Below are 23312 nucleotides of genomic sequence, written 5' to 3'. Positions count from 1 at the left end.
TGCCAAATCTAGCAAGGGCGGCCCTTGCCCAGGCCATGAGGGTCCAGCTCTCATCCTCGCCGGCTATCGGCCACAAGGCAGGAAAGAAGAAGAAGAAAAAATTTCTTTTCCATTTATGATTCTTGTACTTAGAATCAAGAATCAACTTTTTTTTTAGGGATAAGTGCATTCAAAGTCCTAAAACTTGTCACGAAAGTGCAATTAAGTCTTAAAACTTTCAAAAAGTGCAAACAAGTCCTAAAACTTGTCACGAAGGTGCATTTGAGTTCTAAAACTTTAAAAAAGTGCAAACAAGTCCTAAAACTTATCACGAAAGTGCAAACAAATACTAAAACTTGTCAAATTGATTCAATCAAGTCCTTCCATTGATTATACTTTTTGAAAGTTTTAGGACTTGTTTGCACTTTTGTGACAAGTTTTAGGACTTGTTTGCACTTTCGTGATAACTTTTACGACTTATTTGCACTTTTTGAAAGTTTTAGGACTCAAGTGCATTTTTATGATAAGTTTTAGGACTTGTTTGCAATTTTTGAAAGTTTTAGGACTCAATTGCACTTTTGTGACAAGTTTTAGGACTTTTAGTGCACTTATCCCAAAAGATTCCTGGTTTTGTTCCAAAACTGATTCTGGGAAAAAATTGGTGCCCTGGAATAAAAAATTTACCAAACGGATTTATGTTCTTTTTTTGTTCCCGGGAACCAAAAAAAAAAAATCAGGCACTATTTGACCGGTTACCAAACAAGCCCTTAATATCGTCAAAATGAACTACTGTGCCGTAAATTGAATCAAAATCCTTGAAAGTGAGACATCTGTGTTGAAATTCATTTCAATGCCAATATATCATAAGTGACATATCGCAAAGACGAAAACGAGAACACATAGTAACATTCATGATAATAAACTCTTTTTCACCTGAGTTTCAAGTAACAATTTTGTTTAAGTCATTACCCGTTTGCATGAACTGTTTGCATTAAGTGAACCAGCAAGCCGGTATGAAGGTCAAGCCCAGTCATATTCACGAGAATTAGTCTCCATCCTAAGTATTTCCATTTGTTCTCGATATCATGCTCCCTACTTATTTTCGGAGTTTAAAAGTTATTTATATCATGTATCAACTATCCATTATTAATCTAGTCTAACCTCGTGTTTCACTCATCACTTTACTCTATCGATAAGCATTTTAGTAACTTAATACACTAATATTGTAAACTAGTTTTGTTTTTTTTTGGTGTAATATAAGTATTATAAAGCAGATGAAGAATAGTAGCTTAGGGGCATTCCCTAGCATTATAATAGAGCTAATAGTTCAAAAAGATGGAGATAGGAAGCTTCTATATAGTAACCAAAGCAACATTTGTCTAGGAAGGTCTAATTTTTTGGAAGAACAAAGCTTTACCTCTTACATTTTTACGCACGTTAACCAAAATAATATGGATGTCAGATGGCTTGTTTTGACATCGCCTACAATTGCGCTCTATCCAAATGCCATATATGGTTGTTAGGAAAGGATACCTTGAGGAGTTTTGCCGCCAAGTCTTTGCCTTTTGTTGCCCTAATCATCCATTGAAGTCCCTCATTCCATCCTCCTAGAGGACACATAATCCCATGTTGTGCAAGGATACTGCACCAAATGATGCATGTCCACTCACATTGGAAGAATAAATATGTTCTGTTTTCTATACTGGCCCAACAGAAGTTACATTGGATATCAATTGAAGTCATCCATTGGCCGATAATCTCTGTTGTCGGTAGTCTGTTTCTTTAAACAAGCCAGCCAATAAAATTGTGTTTGTTTATTCCACTAGTCTAAATCAGGTTATACCACTCCATAGCTAGTCCCACATGTCTGAGTTCATCATAAATTTCTTGGCAATAGTACCATGGATAACCAAAGTTAGAATAGGTCGCAATTTAGGGAGACGTCACCAACTCTAAGCCATACTGCCCCTAATGTTGATCTGCATAATTGGAGTGCCTCTACATTTGGTATTGTGAACCCATATACTCCAAAAGGAAGACGATGGCCGATTGATGAGGTTCCATATCATGCGGCCTAATAATACTTTGTTCCATAAGTTCAAATTAAGCAATCCTAATCGTCCTTCCCTTTTAGGTAAGCAAACTACTTGTTGTGCCACCTTGTGCGATCCATGATTTACTGTATTACCTGCCCACAAAAATTGACAGATCCTCTTCTCAATCTCGTATATGATTTGCTTTGGAAGTAAGAACATTTGCATCCAGTAGGTACAGAAGGAGATGAGGACTGCTTTTGCTAACTGCAGATGCCCTGCACAACTCATATGCTTCATGCCCCAACTTTCACTTTTCTTAAAGATCTTGTCAGTAAGACTCTTACAGTCTATGTGAGTGAGTTTCCTAGTAACAAGGGGAATACCCACGTATATGATAGGGAGGGTACCTATGAAAAAAGGCGTGTGGTCTAGTATAAGAAGCTTCTCATCCTCATTTAATCCATAGAAAAAGATTTGACATTTGTCAGGGTTAAACCGTAGTCCCGTGAGAACTGCAAATTCATCAAGGGCATCAACAAGGCAAAGGACAGAGTCTACATGTCCATGTGCAAATAAGAATAAATCATCAGCAAAGCATAAGTGGGTAATCCATTACGTTTTGCAGCGCCAGTGATACTTGAAAGCAAAAGCAGCAACTTTCGTACTAACAATTCTATTAAGAAGTTCCATAACCAGGACGAAGAGATATGGAGAGAGAGGATCACCTTGTCGTAGCCTATTAGTACTATTAAAATAGCCAATCTGTTCACCATTGAAGTTCACTGAAAACCTCGGTGTAGTGATGCATTCGGATAATAGATCAACCAAGTACTGAGGTGTGTTTATAGCTTTGAGAACCCTAAGAACTGCATCCCATTTTTCCATGTCATAAGCTTTCAAGAGGTCAATCTTTATTGCTACTTGTTTACCTTTGTCTCCCCTATGGTAGTTGTGTAATAGGTCTTGGCACAATAGAATATTCTCCGAGATTTGTCGCCCAGTGATAAAAGCTGTTTGGTTGAGGTCGACTATCGATGGAAGCATGCAACTTATTTGCTCTGCAAGTAGCTTAGATATGATCTTGTATAAGACATTGCAACATGAGATGGGTCTGAACACCTTGAGGTAGGATGGGTTTGGGACCTTCGGCACAAGAGAAATTAATGTGGAATTTATAAATTTCAACATTCTTTTTGAGGAGAAGAAGTCCATGACAGCTTTCTCAATGTCCTGGCCTATGATGGGCCAAGCGCATTTGTAGAATAGACTGTTAAAACCATCTAGAATTGAGCTTTGAAGTCATTGAATCCCTTTAAGACTCTGAGGTTATCTAAGCTTTGAAGTGCAAGTCAGGTAACAAGAGCATTGACATGTTCATGGAATAAAGAAGTATATCTCTCATATGGAATATTTGTATGCCTGGAGCTATCGAGAAGGATCTGATAATATGATATAATTGAATTCTTAAGAGCACCCTTTTCGGTAATAATAGAACCATCCTTGAGTTTGAGATGAATGATCCTGTTTTGGGCACTCCTTCGTATCATGGAGGCGAAGAAGACCTTACTATTATTGTCACCTCCTCGAGCCATAGATTTCTAGATTTCTGTTTATGCAAAACTGCTTCATGTTTACTAAGAGCAAGTAACTCCTTAAGTTATGCCTTTTAGCATCCCGAGTAATGGAATTATAAGGATCAAGCACAAGCTCCTCTTGAAGTAAATGTAGGCTCTTCTTAGCCTGCTTTACCTTTAAGTGTAAATCACCAAAATGAGATCTATTCAAGCTCTTCAGTTTTCGTTTTAATATCTTGAGCTTCTCCACCACGGTGAACATTCTTGATCCTCGAACTTCCTATTGCCAACAAGTGGAGACCATTGGCAAGAAATCAGGGCTGGCAGTCCAGAAGTTAAAAAAATTGAAAGAAGATTTCCTCATCCTATACGTGGTGTCAAGTCGCACCAAACATTAGGAGTGATCGGAAAGCCTTGGAAGTAAGAATTGAACTGAATAGTGGTTATATTTATCTCGCCATTTTGCATTAATCAAGACTATCAATTCTACTTGCTTTAAGATTATCCCCTAAGCTTTTGTTTGTCCATGTGAAGAAAGGACCCATGGACGGAGGTTCAATCGGTGCAAATTCGTCAATCATGGTGTTTAGTTCCTCTATACCTAAAGTCCAACACACGGTGGAGCCGATCCTTTCATTTGTGTCCCTTGTTTCATTAAAATCCCCTATTAACAACCAAGGCCGGTTTCTGGTATGTCTGGTAGAAAAAGTTGAAATGTTGCACTATAAAAACCCTCGTTCAACTTCAGTGTTGTACCCATAGATGGCAGATAGCAAAAAAGGGTCCACCCCCGGTTTTTCAATGAGACAATGTATGATCTGTGCAAAAACCCCCAACACGATTAAATTAAGAATGGAAGGCTTCCATAAGATCCATATTCTTCCAAGGCTATTGCACATGTAGTTATGCGTATAATTCCAGCCTCGGAAACTACTGTCAACAACAAAATCAGCATTTTCTTCTTTTATTTTGTGCTCAATCAAAACGAGAATTTGGGGATCATGGGACAGAGCAACATATATTCCCCCATTCAATTCCCGTCGTTGTCTCTAATTTTGGTATAATTCCAACTTGCCCTATATGATTTCATGGTGATCTCAGTCAATCCCCTGTTATTTCTTTGCTCGGTCGACATAGTAGACTGTGATTTTTTTTTTTGTCTCAGTCCAACCCAAAGTTCATTAATCTGTTCCTTTCTGACCCTGCAAAACCCGATCCGCATGACATCACATGCTCAATTTCTGCTCATTTTGGTAAAGTAGGTGGCTTCTTTGTGTTTCCTCTGTCGCATGTGCAAGTCACAAGCCCATTTTGATCAACCTCCCAATTAGTTTAAACGTTAGGATTAAGGAAGGGAGTTGGTCTTCTTCTTCATATGGGACATGCGGTCCAGGTCGGAGATTTCTCAGGAAAGGATGGCCAGCGTAAACGTGGGTGATCGGGCGGCTGTTGAGGGGGGTAAGGTATAGGTTTTGGTGGGAAGGACGGAGCTTGTAATGGATCGGTGGAGATAGGGGAGAGACTCGTTGCTCAATGCAAACGGTATCGCGAGGAATTTACTCAACTCACGTGAAACCAGGATATTACATATGAATGATCGCGACAGTGTAAGATAGTATGCCGAGTCCATTCGAATTTAAGAAGATAGAGAGCGATCAAGATCACTCCACAGTTTCACACCGCGCTCAGAGAGTGCATGAAGTGGGGATTTGAGTGCAAATCCAAGTGAATCGAAGTGCAAAAAGTGAAGAGTTTGCAAGGAAATTAAAATACAATGAAATTGAAAATACCCGAGAAGGAAACCAAAAGATTAAACATGTTTGCCATGTGTTCCGGCAAATATGCTTGTCCTGTTCTTCTTCACTGAGTGATGGTACGACTGGATTATTGTTCTCAAATTTTTTAACTGCGAGCTTTTAGGACGATGGAGGAAGGATTGACATTGCGACCCAAAAGGACCCAAAATTTCGTAAAGGAAACCTCGTGCCAAAAGAAAAAAAAAGAGGCACATTTGGAAAAGGTGGGTACCAATAGATAGCTAGACGATATACCACTAAAATCATGTATAAGGGATATTACTACTTTTATTTTGCATTCAATTTCTACAAGAGGGAAAAATTCATACAAAACAATTGTTATTGTGCTCATACTGGTAACTCCTAGAAATAGTTGGAACACTTGAAGAAGATTAGAAAGTTTCTAGTTTATTCTCGTTGTCGCCATCATCAAGTGGCTTCTCTGTTGGATAGAGAAGTGGTCTTGGGGGAAGTTGTAGTTCATCAATCTCTCCTTCTAGCATATTAAGGACCCGGCTCATCGACGGTCTATCACTAGGGCTCAATTGTATACACCAAAGAGCAACGATTATCATCTTCCTCATTGTCTCTCTTTCCTCGTCTGTAGCATCAACCATTTCAAACCCCTTTTCTTTGCCGAGTTGATCATAAACCCACGAAGGAAAATAAATTTGACTTGAATTCTCTGCATTTACATTTACATTTCTCCTTCTGTAGGCCATTTCCATCAGCATCATCCCGAAACTATAAACATCGGCTTTGTAAGAAACACCACCAATATTGTAACATTCTCAATTTCAGTCCCCGGAAAATAGCTATGGATCGATTTGCCAAGGGATCAGGGATCAGTCTTGAATGCGACACGTGCCCTACTCGTACCTGTGAGCAAGGAGATAAGACTCACTTCTAAGCCAGCCAATCTTCTTATACCCTTGATTTTGCTAAAACTTGAGTTTTGTTGAATCAAATCTTGTGGTTTTCTCATTTGGGCTCAATTCGTGTTCTTGTTTTGGAAAACCCAGATTCGGGTCCTCTGCACCTCTTCGTTTTGTTATTTTTTTGAAGATTTTTGTGAACCAAATTTTAAGAAGAGAAAATACCATAAAAAAACTCCAAACTATGCTATTTATGATAAATTTACCCTGAACTTTTTTTTTACACGAAAAATCTAAAACTATGTTACTTGTGATAAATTTACCATGAACTTTTTTTTGTCGTATGGAAAATCTCAAACTATGCCACTTGTGATATATTTACCCCACAATACTTTGGCCCATGGGCATTTTCGTCTTTTTACATTTTCTTTTTTTTTCCCTTTTTTTTTTCTTTTCTTCTCCGGCGAGGGTTGCCCTCGCCAGCGTCGAGCGAGGGTTGCCCTCCCCCGCAGGCCGCGGCCCTCGATGGCCACAATTGGAAAAAAAATTAAATAAATAACTAATAAAAAATGAAAATTGTAAAAAAATTTCATGTCAGCACCAGCTGTGTCGCGTAGAACTGCTGGCGTCCACGTCAGCGATTTCCGGTCAAAATTGGCTGGAATGACTCAATTAGCAAATTGTTAAAATGTTCAGGACTAAATTGACTAAATTGAAAGGTTTATGATTGAATTGGCATCCGTACAATAGATTTATGATTTTTTTGGTAACTTTTCTACATTTTTATGATGTGGATGTTGAAGATACTTTCAATTTGAATAACCAAAAAATAAAAAGGCATGTAGAAAGATGTAGAATAATTCAGACGTAGATAAAATGCCAATCCAAACACTGTTAACCTGGTGTCGTACGATATGGAAATGTCATGCGAAAGATTTTCTCCGTTGGCTCCGTTAAATTGGCTGTTTAGGCCCCTTCCATTTTGTTCACCGGGTCGGGCCTAATTTAGGATCCATTTGATAACGTTTCTGCTTGCCGGAATAATTTTTTCTATTTCTATTCCCTAGACGAATTTCTGAGCAGAAAAACGTATTTGGTAACCGCACAAATTTATATTCCTAGGATAGAAAAAAAATAAAAATGCTTTTGATATGACCATAAAAATTTCTATTCTCAATTTTTTTCATTTAATTATAAAAATATCAGTGGAGGCGTTGGTGGTGGAGGTGTTGGAGGAGGTGGTGACTAGGGCAGTGGAGGGGACGGTGGTGGAGGAGATCTTGGTGGAGGTGGCGTGGGTGGAAGAGGCATTGGAGGTGGGGGTGGAGGTGGTGGAGGTGTCGGAGGTGAGTCAGGTGGTGGTGGTGGTGGTACTGGTGGTGGTGTTAGAGGAAATGGCGATGAAGGAGGAGTTGAGTTGAGCCTGGAGGTGGTGGAGGCGTGGGTGGTGGAATGTGTCAGAGGAGGTGGTGACTCTGGTGGCGGCGGAGGAGGCATTGGTGGTGGCGGTAGAGGTGGCGTGGGTGGTGAAGATTTTTTTGTTCGTATTTATCTCGTTTCTCTTTTTGTTTCCGGGAACAGAAAAATAAATTTTTTTACATTTTATTTTTGTTCCAAATCTATTCTCCGCCCAAAGTGTACTGACGTTATGAAACGGATTTCTGTTTTTTTTTTCTATTTAGGAGAACAAAAGAGCAGAAAAATAGAAAAATAGAAACGATAGCAAATGGAGAATCAAAGGTCGCAACCAAATCCGAAAATTTAAAGTCAGTCCATCAGCGACATTAGCTGTTCTGTCTTTATATTTCGAGTGCCCTCGGCCAAATAAGTACATAGCTGTGACTGTACATAAAGACTCATGGAGGATGAATTGGGGCTACATCATGCCCATAAAGTACAAAGAAAGGACATAGTGCTTTGTTTTATGCTTCACTCTCATTAATTCCTACAAGTTGCAAGAAAGTTCTTGGGATTGGGGGCTTTTCTACTGCCATAACCCCCTCCAAAATCTGGACTACCTGAGTCATAGTTGGCCTATCTCGCTCGCTGTCTTGAACGCACCAGCAAGCCACTTTGCATGCCCTGCATAATTCTTCCATCTCCACGAGTCCGTTCAATCTGCGGTCCATGAGTGGCAAGACTTCTTCTCCTTTGGCGATTGAATTAGCTACCTGAAGCGGTAGATAATCGCGCATATCACTGTCCAGCTCGTCGATGTTTCTCTTTCCCGATATGATCTCAAAGAGCAGCTTTTCGTAGCTGAAAACGTCGACTTTGGACGTGATGGCTCCTCCCGAAATCCATTCTGGTGCGAGGTACCCTCTGGTTCCCCTCATGGTGGTAATTACACGGCTGACGTCCCGTCCCAGGAGCTTTGCGAGGCCGAAATCGGCAATTTATGGCGCGAGTTGCGAATCCAACAGTATATTCTCTGGCTTTATGTCGCAGTGTATGATGCGATCTCGACACCTCTCATGGAGATACTCCAATCCTTTAGCAATCCCAATGACAATGCCGTATCTGGTTTTCCAATCGAGGGTGTTGGAACCTTTCTGAAACAAATGAGCTGCGAGCGAACCATTTGGAAGGTACTCGTATACTAGGAACCGCTTTGTCTCTTCTGCACAAAAACCGCGCAGACGAAGGACATTGACGTGCTGTATTGTTCCGATAGTTCTAACTTCCGCAAGGAACTGTTTGTTACTTTGGTTTTGGTACCCAAGTTTCTTCACTGCTATTGGAGTTGAGTCTGGCAGTGCTCCCCTGAAGACAGAACTAAACCCGCCTTCCCCAATTTTCTCAGAGAAGTTCTTTGTTGCCTTCTTCAGAACTCGATATGCAAAATGCATCAAACGATCGTCCACTGCACTAGCAGACTGTCTCCTCCTAATGGTCACCAGCGACCCACTGAGGACCAAGAAGAAAGCTACGGCCACAACTACACCTGCTGTTATGGAATTTGAACTGGGTTTCCCCCTGTTCTTACTCTCCTCCTTCAAGTCCAATGCCGCGATCCGGACATAGAAATCTCTTGAAATTGCATCATCGGCTGAAAGTTGAACCACAAATTTGTCATCCGTCCATATCAGACAGTTAGCAGTGTAAGCATAAGCACTGCAAGAACAGTTGCTCAAGCACAATAACCTGCATGCTTCAAGGTTGTCCACCATGAACCAATCAGGATTTTTCGGCATGCGTGTATTAGGCATGAGGAAAAAATTATCTTTCCTGTCACCACTACATTTTGACACATTTCTCCTCTTGCATCGGCCTAGACGATCTTCCAGCTTCAGACGATCTAAGTATCTGAGTGCGCAATCACAAAGCGGTGCGTCGCTCTGATTGCAGTTAGAAGAAGCACCACAAAAGGGATAAATCTCACACTCCAGGGTTGGCTCTGTCAAAAGCACTTTCCATTCCTGGATATGCTTTGCCCAGACTAATTCCTTGAGCAGGCCAGTCGATTCGAGCACAATCCCGGAAAGATTATAAGGAGCAACTGTGGAATATTTGGCGTAGTTCTCATTCTCATTCGATACATAGGTGAACGTAATCGCGTTTTCCACTGTCAGTGAAGGCTGAAGCCCGTAATTGTCCGAAGTCCAGTCACCACCACGCCAGTAGACTTCCGACCTGTTCAATAGCGAAAACTGAAATTTTTCTTCTGCTTCCGGGATTACAGAGAATATCCCGGGAGCTGGATCATCTAAATCTCTCCACGCCACCAAAACTGTTCGTTCAGACGTATGTGAATTATATATGAACTTGGCTCCTGGCAACCAGGTATCAGTGGGATGATCGAAACTCTGCCAAGCAACACTAGACACATCGGATGTCTTCCTTAAAATGAAGTTTCCATTGTCAAGGAGCACTCCTGAAGTCGAATTAGGCAAGAGCGATGTCGAACCGGTCAACCAGATTTGATGCTTGGATGAAGCGAGTATGACTAAATTACCGTCCCAGAGGAGCTTCAACTCCGAAGAGAATGGGTCGGACACGGGCGGTCCCTATTCGCAACCCAAACCATAGTCTTTTGAGGTAAACCTTTGTACCAAATGCCAATATAGTGGTTACCAGTGTTACCTGGTGAAAAGAAGCCCAGTTCAAATGTTCCTCCTTGAGAGATTAATGTCTGGTTTCCGGAGAGAGACTCGCCGGGAAAGATGGTGTCTGTGCTTATGGACAAAGAGGTGCCAAATGAAACAGAGAAAAGAAGCAAAATATAAGGAAACATGTCTACGTTTCCGCTTATGCAACTCATCTCTGGTTGCTCTTTCTTTCAAAGCTACCGTTGTGGGCCTTTTGGCATGGTGAGTAAGCAACTCTTAAGTCTTTCTCTGAACGGATATTTCTTGACTTCTCAATAGCCAGCGGTCTTCGGGGAATTGCCAGTCCAACAAGGCTGAGTCGAAAGTGATAAGACACTGGCTGTTTCTCTCGTGGGGCGACTAGAATCCTAGCAGTTGCTTTGCAATTGATTGCTGTCCACTAGTTGGGTGGTAAACGGGTAGTATTTAAGAGGAGGTACCTTTGTCTGATGAGCGTTGGAGGCGGCTCAATAAAGGGATGGGATACATGATCGAGAAGCCGGTCATCTGTCGTTGAAATGTGCAAGTCAAACCAATTAACATAAACTCAAGTCAAGAACATCAATTCTGTGGACCCACCAAAGGTTCCGTCTGTGGATATTATGCAGAGATTGTTGTACATAGCTTTCACATTAATAAGGTAGGAAGGTTTCTAAATTTGACATTTTTGACAAGTTGATTCTATCTAGGAATCAGCTTTGGTATTGTAAAAATGAACCGTTATGCCCTAAATCAGTAAATTGAATCGAAATCCTTGTAAGCGAGGAATCTATGGTGAAATTCATTTCAAGGCCAATATATCATAAGGGCTATACCAATAAATAGCTCCATGGATTATACCACTAAAATCTTGTAAAACTGATAGTAGTATTGTTAATTTGCATTCAATTTCTACAATCACACAAAACTATGTTCCTCAATCTTGTTATTGTGCTCATACCGGTAACTACTAGAAATTGTCGAAGCACTTGAAGAAGATGAGAATGTTTCAAGTTCTATCTCAGTCTCAACATCATAAATTTGCATCTCTATCGGATACAAAAGTGGTTTAGGGGGAAGTTGTAGTTTGTCTCTCCTTCTAGCATATTAAGGACCGGCTCATCGTCGGTTGATCTTTAGGGCTCCATTGAATACACCAAAGAGCAATGATCATCAATTTTCTCGCTGTCTTTCTTTCCTCTTCTATGGTATCTACCATTTTAACCAACTTTTTTTGGCGAAGTTCATCATAAACCCACAAAGGAAAATAAATTTGAGTTGACCCCTATGCATTTGCATTAATAACATTTCCTCTTCTGCTGACCATTTCCATCAACATCCCAAAACTATAAACATCAGCTTTATAATAAACTCTACCCATGTTCTTATAAAATAGCTCTAGCGTCATATATCCCAAAGTTCCTCTTGCCACAGTCAACGTTATTATGCTATGATCAGCGGAATAAAGTCTTGCAAATCCAAAATCAGAAACTTTCGGGGTAAAACTCTGATCTAGGAGAATGTTACGAGGCTTAATGTCTAGAATTTGCATATCACATTCTCCACTCAGATACTCTTGTACATTGTCATAAAATCAAGAGAATTACCACCATCCTTATAGATGTGCTTATTTTAAGATCCATTAGGCATGAACATTTTCTCGTCTCCTTCCATGATAACTTTCACTTTCACATTCATTTATGTTTGACGAAAATAAAGAAAATAAAAGTCATCGTATTCCCACGAACGAGAGTAATTTTCCATTAAAGACCAATGACGTATTTACTATTCATAGTTTCCAGCAACTTTTTAAGGACTGGGAGTAATATCCCACATGAATCTTCTTCGTGCGTCCAGTTAGTTTCAACAATAAAAGTGGATGTCATTTCTTCCATACCTCAACGCAACTGTCAATTACAATAAGACCATATAGTCTATATTTATTCTTGCACCGACATGTTTTAAGGACACAAAAGCTATTTTTGACTTGAAACTTCCTCCATTAGTGACGATCTAGGTATTATCCGGTAGTAATTCACACGCCCGGGAGGGTTCATCTAATCAAATGATAAAATTCCTTTGGACCCATAGATATGAGTACACAATACACCACTTTGCTTTTTACATGACCAACATTGCTTGACCATGGATTGTTGGCTAGGAACTCTTACTAAATTGTAAAATTTTATGGATTATTGCTAACTGTTCTAAAAGTTTAAAGGCTGCGTTTGGTTAGGCTTTTAGAGAAAGCCTTTGGGAAAACTCTTACTATTAGTTCATTGATATGAATTTTCTGAATCTCACCATTTTAAATTAAAGGTCCAACGCACAAAACTCTCACTTAGTATTTAGTTTACCCTGAAAAAGAACCCTCGCTTTTACATCAAACACACCTTTCATAGGTAACAATAAAATCGTTACCCCTAATTGGCCAGTGTGGACGGCAGGTGCTCTTCTGGGTACCTTGATGGATCTTAACCGTCAACTCGCAAAGATAAAATTCTAATCAATGATTGAGATCTATCGAGATACAAAGAGAAGCACCGTGCGGGATAAAATGATCTTCCCCCTCACGAAGATCTGACCAACTCTACAGGTCCTCCAAACATCCTAGCCCTCGAAATAACTTATTCGAGAGAGCATATACTTTACTTATCCTTCTCAGACTAACTAAGATCTGCAGCGAGGGGGACTCAACAGTTTTATCACCTTCCGCACACTAAATTAAACACAAGTTGAGGTTTTCCACCTACCTAAACGAGACAAGACACAAAATGAATTTACTAAACTGGGGGCTCTGTCTGCTCTCGTGGGATCACATTGACTCCCGTGTAATCATATGAATAAATCAATTCGGGGGAGGGCTCTTGCAGCCTCATCTGTACCGCTGCCACCGCCAGTGCGAAGGTCAAAACAAATACCAAAATTTCGAGACTTTTTGAATCCTGTCTCCGTCTTCCAAGTTACTAGAAATCGCGTTCAATTAATATTGTAAGCTTTTAGGAACGGGACGTGTCCACCCGGGGGTCAATGTCGTGCCGGTGGTGGCACTGTCCGAGGCTATAGAGTTCCTTTACAGCGACGCAAAACCAGGAGTCGTCGTCACGCTCAGCATGTTCAATTCGTCATCTTATCTCCCAAGATTAATGGCATAAGCGTTTTCTTGGCCAAGTGAGTAAACAAGTAAAGAGAGGATCTCAGTACTTTCTAAAGATATAAAATTTTTTCGGGAAAAGTATCAAAAAAATCCTAAACCTTTTGCATTGGTTCCAATTTAGTTCTAAATATTTTTTTGGTGTCAATTCAGTCCTAAACCTTTTGCATTGGTGCCAATTCAGTCCTAAACCTTTTTTTTGATGTCAATTCAGTCCTAAACCCTTTTTTGGTGTCAATTCAATCTTAAACCTTTTGTATTTGTGTCAATTTAGTCCTAAACCTTTTGTCTTTGTGCCAATTTAGTCCTTCTGGCCAATTTTGGCTGGATTTTGCTGACGTGGACGCCGATCGGCCACCGACGCTGATGTGGACAATTTTTAATAATATTTTAATATTTTTTTGAAATTTTTTTTTTTTTTCCTCCTCTCCCTCCTTCCTCCAGCCGGTCGTCGGACCAGCAGCCGGTCGTCGTACCAGCGGCCGGCCAGAGGCCAAAGGCCGGCGAGGCTCGCCCTTTTTGGATGGCCGCAAGGGCGGCCTCGCGCTGGGTGGGCGAGGCTCGAGCCTCACTGGATCTGGGTGAGGTCGTGCCTTGCCGGCGACTCGGTGAGGCTCGACCTCGCTAGATCCGGTGAGGTCGGACCTCGCCTAGCCATGGCGAGGTCGACCTCACTGGCCTCTGGCCTCTAGCTCGGCGACCGGCCGGAGGAAGTAGGGAGGGGAGGGAAAAAAAGATTCAAAAAAATATTAAAATATTATTAAAAGTTGTACACGTGTGACATTCTGAATTTCGACTCACTTTCGGGATTTATGAAATGATATTATCATCAATGCACTTTCCATTATATCTCACTCGGAATTGGCCATTCTTGAGAATACTAATCGTTAGGGAATGGCTAGTTAGGATTTCGGTACGCACGACCCAAGAACTCGAACCTGGATCGACACTTCGACCATAAAGATTGACGGGGGGATATTTTGGGCCATTATAGGCCGATCCAAGAATGATTATGGAACAATTTAACAATGTTATACAATTGAGTCACGGGTGATTCCGTTCAATCGTTTTATGCATTCCGAACGTTCCAAAATCAATTTCTAACGATCGTGTCATTCGGAACTAGTGATTGACCCTGGTAATTACATGACAACCGAAGTCACTATGGCTCGAGTAAACTTAAACGTGGATTGATATCAAATCAACCACGGGTCGACAAGCGTAAACCCTAAAAGCCGCCCGTTGGTTTGAGATACACGAAAGTCGTGTTTGATCGATTTTGGCCACGAATTGAAATCCGAACTTGGGTATCAAACTTTCAAGGATATCAAAATTATTATATTGGACGACGCCGCGTTAAGCTTGCTTTATTATCGGTTTGCTCAGAAATTCGCGAAAAAGGGAAATTTGGCTCAGAAATTGGAAAAGACGATTTTACCCCTGTGTGTTCTAGAGTTTATTTGTTGAGTGGAAGGACATGTTGGTCTTTTTCCCCTAGTGGCCGAAAATCCTCTTGGACAACTTTGCCCTTGCCCTTTTTGGTTAATTACAAAAATGCCTTTCTAGAAACCTTTTTTCAAGATTTAATCTTGGCCTTTGGATGGAACTTGGAGAGCAAGACTTGATCCTAGCCTTTAGATCTTTCCTTGGGTATCAAGAACACATCTCAACCCTTGATCTTGATTGAAGTTTCAGCCCTCTTTCTCTCTCTCCTCACTTTCTCTCTTGTTCTCTCTCTCTCTCTTCATTTTCTCTCTCATTCTCTCCCCCTTTTCGCCGTGAGCCTCACCACCACCCACCAGCACCTCAGCCCACGTCCCTTGGTCACCGTGAGCCACCCCCAAGCTGCCGTTCACGCCTGAATTAGCCGGCGTTGGCCGGATCGCCGTTTGGCCGCCGCCATTCGCCGGAAATTCCAAATCTGGCCGTGACTTGCTGCTGCTGCTATTTGGGCTTGGTTTCTAGCTTAGATTAGTGGTAAGTAACTCCCTAAACCTTGATTAGGTTAGTAGGTTACCAATGGATAGTGTTTAGGGGTTGTTAGGGTAATTTAGGGGTTATGGTAGAAGCTGAATTGAGGATTTGTTGGTGGCTGGATTTGATGATTATATGGCTGATTTGAATGTTAAGATAGGTAGATTATGTGGCTTGAGCTTGAGCATATGTTTAATGTTGCTAATTGTGCTTAACTTGGCTAATTATGATTGTTTATTGGTTGTTTTAATTAAATTCGTGGGTTAGTCTTGTGGCTGCAATAATCATGTGGTAGTGGCTGAATTGGATGATTTGGACATTGATCATATGGCCCCCATTGATTCTACATTGGTTAATGTTGATTTTAGGGCTTAATTAACTTGATTATGTGCTAATTTTGATCATACGGTTTAGATTAAATTAGGATGTGATAAAAGTTAATCATTTGGCTTATTAGAGATTTGAAGTTGATCACGTGGCTTTGATTGACAATCGCATGACTAATTAGTCGATTATATGCCGATTAAAGGTTTAATGACGATCGTGTGGTGGATTAGTTGTTTAATGCCGATCACATGGTTGAATTGTTTAATCGTATGGTTAATTTATTTAATCATGGCTCAGTAGTTGACTGTGGCTTGATCGTTTGGTTGGAATGATGATTTCGTGGCCTAGAACGAAGATCGTATGGTTGAAATTGATGTTTCATGATTGATCTTGCACTTGATGAATAATCGTAGGATTTTAAAAGTGGATCATGTGGTTGATTATGGCTATTGTTGGCTTGGCATGGCATATCGTGATCATATATTGATGTTTGATACGAAAACGAGTGCGATTCATGGCATATTTATTCATAGTAAATTGCACGTCATAAACACTTGCAATATTGGCTAATTAAGGAAGATTAAAATTGGCAATGCGTGGCCATGATAAGTTTCGTCTAAGACGAGATCTAGACGATACCCGTTGGTAGTTCGGATACTGTCTGGTACCCGACTTGTCGAGGGGGGGTTCGATCCCAGACAATGCCGATTGTCACGCCCCGAACCCCTTCGAGCCCGCGACACACTTTTCCTAGTCGAATCATGCGACGTCCCAGGGTATCGCCGACCCAATTCAACTAATCAGAGATTTAAAACGTCAGCGAAAGCCACTACTACCCGAACGATAGCAACTGGGGTAATTAAGGAGAATAAACATACTCATTCCTCATTCAAACTTATATAATATTCACAATTTACAAACCACCATATACATATGCACACCGTACTATAAACCACCGATATCCAAAGTAATCGATAGCCTGGGTATTCTATCGTCCAAAAATGGAACACCTCAAAAAGTCTATTCCCAACCCTTAAACCTAGCCCCTACGCCCTCTGCTTGGCATCCACTCCGAGTCTTATTCTTCGTCATCTGAATCTGAATCTCTCTGGACTATCTGCTCCTCCGAGGACTCCGACTCGGCCTCAATCTTGATCGGCTGGTTTATGTCACCGGACTCCGCTGGAACTTCGTCCCGCTCCTCCTCGTCTGACTCCTCATCAGACCCGTACTCTGGCACAAATTCGGCGTCAATCCATTGCTCATACGGGGGTATATACTCCGCTTCTTCTTTAGGCTCAACAGGCTCATCCTTAGGTTCTGCCTCGGGTTCTTCCTTTTCTGGTTCTTCCTCTGGGATCGCCTCGAGATCCACGTCCATCGGATCGTACCCTGCCTGCGATTCTTCAGGCTCTGGCTCATGCTCGGCCCCAGAAGGCTCAGTCTTTGCCGAGCGCTGCTGCAGATCCCGGTGCGCCCGGGGCTTAGTCTCCCGAGCTAGTCATCTCGCCGTCAGAAGGAGGTATGGCAGACGGGTCCCAATCCCCAACTCCATCAAAGGGGACGTCAAATCCACGGACGGGACCAAACTCATCTACCCCGTCCCGAAAGAACCAAGCGGTGTATGTGTTGGCTTGCCAGAGGGGTAGTCCTACGTCTACCCAAACAACCGTCGTATGCTTAATCCAGGTCATGTTTTCGTCTATAGGGTATTCTACAACGTTGTGGTCGGTGTGCACCGGTACTCCAAAACACTCAGGTGGCGGCGGTGGGGGATTCATTGTTCAGGCCGGGGTTCTGAAATTGTTGGTTGAAACAACCATGAGAATACATCTCAGTAAGCACACACCCTAAACCCCACCTAGGCTATCTCGTACCTCCAGACAATCACAACCACAACCACACTCAACCATCACATAGCAGGCACACAATTATGCTTACGTGGCCTTTCCAGCGTGCAACCTGTACGTTAGTCACAACAACACCATTTCCAAGCACATGCACGTTCTAATTACATTTCATGCATTCGTTCCGTCCTCATCACATTCTTTTCACACAACTCGCCAGTGACCCACGTAATGGTACCGCCTCAGGTTCACTGCGACCATCTCGCACTCGACTCGCCAGTGACCCGCGTAATGATACCGCCTCAGGTACACTGCGATTAACTCATAACAACACTTCAAGGCCTGCGTAATGGTACCGCCTCAGGCCGTGTATCTTGCCCGCGTAGTGGTACCGCCTCAGGCTCAACACCCACCACCTACGACACAACCTGCGTAATGGTACCGTCCTCCGGTAATACCGGGCATCGTCCCGCGTAGCCGTACTGCCTTAGGACGGATCAATATCCCCGCGTAATGATACCGCCTCAGGGATTTCCACAATCACACATACTACACCACACACGATTTCCCGCTCATTCACATGCTCAACACCCACTTGCCAATAAATTGGCCAATCACACGTGACCCGTGCACGCACCAATTCACACACATTTCTCATGCTCAATAAGCATCCAACACGGTCAATTGACAATTAATTCAATTCGGCCCAAGCGTGCACATAACAATGCGAAGTCTAGTCATTCAATCCACCACTCAACAAACATACATGGCCACTCACGGGCCCACAATCACAGCCACATACACGTGCACAATTTTAGTCTTTCCATACTCATTTCAAGCCATAACGAGCATCACAATTCAGCCACCATACCACGCACTAAATCGACACCAATCGCCCTTAAATCAAACCATAGGTTCGTCACTACAAACCCCAATTTCCAGCAATGAAATCGGCATCAATTCAGCCCCGAAACTTCACAATTTCATCCTCAAAATCATTTAATACTAGCCCCTAAATCAGTCCACACAATTAATCTATAAACAGCCCCGAATTTCGCCAAAACCGCGTCTAATTAAACCCGATTCCACCCCTAATTCGTCCGTCGATACCCGAAGTCCTAAATAGAGTTTAGGGCGTGACTTACCGAACTCTAGACTAACTCGGCTAGAGTGGAAAACAGGCGGCGGTCAACGGTGAGCGGCGGCGAGCGGCGAGCGGCTCGGCGGTGGCGACGGCGACGGGTGGGATGGACGGCGTGCAGTTGCGACGGCCTCCTTGGCCGTGGATCACGGCCACACGAGGGAGAGAGAGAACCGAGATGGTGAGGGGGACGGTGGTGGCGCGGTGAACGGCGGCACGGCGGCGATGGCTGGCGAGCGGCAGTGGCGCGGCCAAGGGGGGGCAGTCGGTTCGGTGATGGGGGGAGAGGGAGCCAAGAGAGGAGAGAGAGAGAATGAGGAGAAAGAGAGGGATTTGAGACTTAAATAATCAAGGTCAATTATTGGGGGCCAAATGACCATTATGCCCTTTCCTCACAAACCCAATCAACGGCCGAGATTCATTCTTATCCTAAGATTGACAGCCCAGATTGAATCTTTTCCAAAAATATTGAAGGGCAATTTGGGAATTTCATAAAATTTCAAGGGCAAAATTGTCCAACTCAAAAGTTAGGGTAAAATGACCAAAATGCCCTTCCCCTTTAACACTTGCCCTTTATAAACCTCCAAGGGTAAAATGGTCACTTTTCCATTTTCTTGCCGAATTTGAATTTTTCTGAAGGATTCGGGAAAATCCAAAACTGTACGTTCCAACCACAACGTCGTCCTAACGTCCCGTCGTGACTTCCTAATTTTCCGATGTCCAATTTGGGCTCTAATTAATAATTGAATTTTATTTAACGAAACTCGAGCGTTTCTCAAACTAACAGGCGGCTTTTGGGGAAATTCGCATATTTGACCCGTGACCGATAATAAATCGAGTCACGTGCAAGTTCATTCGATTCGTGACGACTTCGGTTGTCATATAATCGCGAGGTTCGATCGCTAGTTCCGTCGGGCACAATCGTTCGGTATAGGTTCTGGATCATTCGTCAATTCATTTCGTGGTCAAACGGAATCACCCGTGATCCACTCATATGACAGTGACGAATCGACCCATAACTACCCTAAGATTGGCCTACATTGGCTCAAAATGTCACCTCAACGATTCTACGGTCGAATATCAATTCACGATCGAATTTTCTTTAGTCGCACAAATTTAAATCCCTAATTAGCATTTTCCCAATGGTTAGTATCCCATGAATGATCAGTTCCGGGCAAGAACTAACTACAAGTACGTTTATAAAATCAAGCATTTCATAAATCCCAAATGGGCAAATTTCAGGATGTCACACCGATCGCGGTGGAGGTCAGATCGATGCTCCTAAATGGAATGCCGTCCGGTACCTGACTTGTCAGGGGGGTTCGATCTCGAACGTTGCCACGCCCAAAGTAGTGGGTGATGCCTGGCTATGCCGAAAGACCGGCGGGAGTTCAGTGTGACCTATGGTGGGTCGTTAATAATCTGGACAACTTCGAGTGTTATGTGCATATGGCATGCTTTGCGCTTGATTATGGGATAAAATCGTGAGGCACGGTATGGGACGGGCCGAAGTGATTTTATCTTATAATCGAGACCCGTGTGAATGATTGAATATGTTTGGATTATTATTATTGCTGTTATGCATATTGATAGTATGCCATGGTTGTGATGCAATTCGAGACTTTGCATAGTATGTGGTATCATTGTTCGTTTGATAGGAACTTACCCTATTGGTTAGAATTGCATGATTAGGGTGCCGGAGGTACGTATTGCCCTAGTCGAGGGTTAGGTAGTTTACTTATTGAGATTTTATCTCATTCCCCATTGTTAAACATTTCAGTCCCTCGATCTTGATTATGACTGAGCCTCCGCTATGTTTCGGGGTACCAACGGAGACGGAGCATTGGGTGACTAAGTACCCAGCCGGTGAGGATAGGGGATATCAGAAGCATGAGAGTACAGTTTGGGTAGATGATGGGGAGCAGTACTTGACAGCTCACAAGTATATGGCTTGGTTTCTGAAGGATGGAGCTTAGACTTTTGGTCATCTCTGGGGATTTGATATTCCCCTTAACGATGGTTTAGGAGTGTGGGATCTTATGGAGATTGATCCCCCTGATGGAGCTGTAGTTAATCCTGAGTCCGAACCGATGGTTACGAAACCCCCGGCGTGGTCCGAGGAGTCAGAACCTGAATCGGAGCCTTTGCCGTCTAGTTCCTATAGCGAGGCATCTGACTCGACTTCGCCAGGAGCACCGCCAGGATGCCATGGAGGTTTTTGATAGGGTTAGGAATTCCTATCTTTTTGGAGCTCCTCTTTTGAATAGAGTAGTGGAGCAGATCGACCACCCTATCCCTTTTTGAGTATGCGTGGTCTAAGTTTGTGGCCTTTAGAAAGGCTTGTATATGTTATTTCTGTATGTGACGTTAAGTTTATACAATGGTTTGTTGGTTTGTTTAAATTCTCTCTCTTTATTATCCCGTTTGAATGTTTGTTGAATGGAGTGTTTGTTTGGCTTCTGCGTATATTCTCTTATTCGATGGTAGCGGGTCGGCGATGAATCCTGGGAGTCGCATTCTTAACGACCGCGGTGGGATGTTACGTATTCGTAGGGTACATGGCGTGACATCCCCGTTTAAATGGTATCAGAGCAAGGTCAGCTTGATCCATGTTTGGTCAAGACCTGGAGTGATAAGGAGCGATGACTTTGGGGTAGCTAGTTAGAGAGATTTGCCTTGATCACAAGTTTGTGACGCTTTGTGCGTGCTTTGAGAATATGTGCTTGTGATTGGTAGGCTTGAATTTGCATCATACGGATTATCTGCTTATGAGTGCTGAGTGGTTTAGTGCTATTACTAACGTTGCAGGCGGTCCAAGGTAAGATCTAGAACCTTACTAAGTGTGTACTTATGATGCTTGTTCGGGGTGATTGCTTGCTTACAACTGCTGCTGTGGCTCGTTGCCTAGAACTGTTTAAGTTGAGTAGTTGATTTAAGTCATTAATTCCATGGTGGAATTATAGCATGCTTAGGTGTTTGGAGTGATTTCTATGAGGATGAACACTCGGGTTAGAGGAACTAGAGGTCCATCGAGCTCGCGAGCCAGAACGGCAAAGGATCCTAGAGTTGATGGAGTTTTAAGGGCTCTAGAGGCGATTGGACAGTTGATAGGCTTGCAAACTCAAGAACGAACTACTGAGGCTGCTGCCGAGGCTGCTGCCATCGCCGCTCAGAATAATCCGGGGAATGGAAATGGAAATGAGAATCGCCAGATGCACAAGTTGGTAGAGCAGTTCTTGAAACTTAAGCCATCAAAGTTCGATGGGAAAGGTGATCCTGAGGCTGGCACTCGATGGGTTGAGGAATTGGAAAAGGCCTTTGCACTTCTGGGGTGCACGGAGGAGGAAAATGTGACTTTGGCTGTGTATCAACTTCAAGATAATGCTAATGATTGGTGGAAGGCCACCCGAGAAAGAATTTTCCCTGTAGGCACCGTGCCGAACTGGACCGGCTTCGTCGATACCTTTAATGGGAAGTACTTTTCTGAGAGTGCTCAAGAACAGAAAATGGCAGAATTCTTATGGCTTCGCCAGAATCAGATGACTGTGGATCAGTATGAGGCGGCATTTGCTAGGTTATCGAAGTTCGCACCGAGGATGGTCGAGAATTCTTTGGATAAGGCAAGAAGGTTCCGAGATGGTTTAAAGCCGGAACTTCGTAGCCGATTGATACCCCTAAACCTTAGGGATTACAACGAGCTTTATGAGCGGGCTCAGATGATTGAGAGAGATATGACCGAGAGGAATGCCGCATCTGGATCGCGGTTTATACCGGCTAGGGATAATCGTAACTTTGGAAAGAAACCTATAAATGGGAATAGGCGGTTTGTCTCTTCGGTCAGAAAGAATATCATAAAGCCGACCTACTATTCTGGAACTCCATGTCAATTTTGCGGGAGAAGGCATGGGAATGGCCCTTGCCTTGGCAGGAATGGAACTTGCTTTGGATGTGGCCAGCACGGTCACCAAGTGAAGGATTGCCCGAATCGACAAGTTAGGTCGCCACTTCAGCCACAACAACCTTGGATGGGGAATCAGGCTGGAATCACTTCGCAGAATAATCAGGACCGACCCCGAGCACAAGGAAGAATCTATGCTATGGCTCGCAAAGAGGCGGAGGATGCGCCTGGCGTGGTCACAGGTACGGTCTCTTTATGTGATCATGCTGCTTATGCCTTGATTGATCCGGGAGCATCGCATTCATTTGTGTCAGAGCAATTTGTTAGATTAATTGGGATTGAACCGAAACCGTTAGAAGTAATGTTGCATGTTACTACCCCTCTAAAGGATAAAGTGCTAATCTCAGTAGGATGTTCGAACTGTAAGATAGTCATTGGTGGTAGAAAGAAATTAATTAATTTGGTTGTATTGGCTATGTTTGATTTTGACATCATTATTGGTATGGATTGGCTAGTAAAACAAAGGGCCGTGATGGACTGTAGTAGTAGGGTGATCCAATTTAATCATGTTGGTCATCCTCGATATGAGTTTGTGGGAAACCGAGGAGGAACCTCGATCCCTTGGATTTCGTCGCTTGAGGTGA

The 23312-nt window shown here is 42.7% G+C and overlaps 1 protein-coding gene and 1 pseudogene across 1 annotated transcript in view; both read right to left on the bottom strand.

The window, feature by feature from the left end:
• LOC115685511 (rust resistance kinase Lr10-like) overlaps positions 1 to 23312 on the bottom strand; it is a 70239-nt gene that overhangs the window by 30054 nt on the left and 16873 nt on the right. The window lies entirely within an intron of this gene.
• On the bottom strand, positions 7988 to 11130 carry LOC115685513 (G-type lectin S-receptor-like serine/threonine-protein kinase At2g19130; annotated as a pseudogene).

The sequence above is a fragment of the Syzygium oleosum genome, unplaced genomic scaffold (genome assembly GCF_021117445.2).
Source record: "Syzygium oleosum isolate NSW1041296 unplaced genomic scaffold, Sole_v2.1 Sole_v2.10, whole genome shotgun sequence".
NCBI classification, from domain to species: domain Eukaryota; kingdom Viridiplantae; phylum Streptophyta; class Magnoliopsida; order Myrtales; family Myrtaceae; genus Syzygium; species Syzygium oleosum.
This window is presented reverse-complemented; position numbering and strand designations above follow the sequence as displayed.